Source organism: Limulus polyphemus, unplaced genomic scaffold (assembly GCF_000517525.1).
Source record: "Limulus polyphemus unplaced genomic scaffold, Limulus_polyphemus-2.1.2 Scaffold2018, whole genome shotgun sequence".
Taxonomy (NCBI): Eukaryota; Metazoa; Arthropoda; class Merostomata; order Xiphosura; family Limulidae; genus Limulus; species Limulus polyphemus.
Genome location: NW_013667628.1, coordinates 18,400 through 19,816, shown reverse-complemented (window position 1 = coordinate 19,816; position 1,417 = coordinate 18,400). Strand labels below are relative to the sequence as shown.

General features: G+C 34.2%; 1 non-coding gene across 1 annotated transcript; it reads left to right on the top strand.

The window, feature by feature from the left end:
* The first annotated feature begins 328 nt into the window (after positions 1 to 328).
* On the top strand, positions 329 to 401 carry Trnav-aac. Its single transcript has one exon. It is a non-coding gene; the product is annotated as a tRNA-Val (tRNA).
* Positions 402 to 1,417: the final 1,016 nt, after the last annotated feature.

Below are 1,417 nucleotides of genomic sequence, written 5' to 3'. Positions count from 1 at the left end.
TTTAATGTGATGAAAGAGCAGTATGAATGTAGTTTATTGGTAGAGTGTATTTTTATCGTGTATAACTCATACTGCTCTTTCATCACATTAAAATAATACTCTACCAATAAACTTATACACGATAAAAATACATTCATACTTCTCTTTCCTCACATTAAAATAATATTCTAACAATAAACTTATACACGATAAAAATACACTCATACTGCTCTTTCATCACATTAAAATAATACTCTACCAATAAACTTATACACGATAAAAATACATTCATACTGCTCTTTCCTCACATTAAAATAATATTCTAACAATATAACAAATATAAGTATATGTGCTTGTGGTGTAGTGGTTATCACATCCGCCTAACACGCGGAAGGTCCCAGGTTCGAACCCTGGTAGGCACAGAAATGTTTTTTCTCCCAGTGGCACTGCGGTATGTCTGCGAACTTACAACATTAGAAATCGGATTTCGATACCCGTGGTGGACGTAGCACAGATAACCTTGTGTGTAGGTTTATGCTTAACTACAAACAAACAGAAATCTTTTTAATCACATTAGAACAATACTCTTAAAAATATTTTTACACACAAGAGTAATACATTCAGACTTCTCTTTCATTACTTACAAAAATACTCTAACATTATGTATATGGTGTTTAGTTTGGCCTTTCCTCATCAGAAAGAGACTAGATTTATGTATGTACTTTAAGAATATGAAGCATTAATGTTGCTTGTATATTCTCCTGAATTCTGAGCAAATAGGCTGTAAAATATCGTGTTTTTTTCGTGTTTTTCTTAATGCCAAAATGACTAAGTTCGCAATATGTTAGTGCAGAAATTAAGGTTAACTAAAAAGAAAAAGTTTTCTGTAAGAAGAGTTGACAATTTATGGTTCATCAAAACATAGCAATTCGATCAATCAATCATGATGTCTTCCCCAGCTCTGAGGGTTGACAAGTATGGTTCTGTATTGTTCTTTATTTCTCCCTGCCTACACCAGCTTTCCTAATTCTAGCTTCTCATCTTCAATCCATTTTTCTAATGTCATCAAGCGAAGTGAGTTCCAGCCTGTCTCTCGCTCTTCTTCTTTCGATTTTACCCATCAGAATCTCTCCAACTTTCCCTCAGGTCTAATTTAATACCCAAAATAGTGCGTCCCACGTTTCCTACATAACAAATAGTGCGTCCCACGTTTCTTACATAACACAGCAATTGCAATAGTATGTCACATAGGTCTCTTGATGCTGTTAAATATTATTTATTTATTTCTGGCAGTTATTTTGATTTAAACTTAATTATTTCAGGAGAAATAATTAATAATCGGGGGTGCTCGAAGATTAGCAATCCTCCTTCACCCTGCTCGAGGCTAGAGGTTGAAGTTCAATGAGTGGTCAACGTTTTAATGAGCCATATGGGCGAA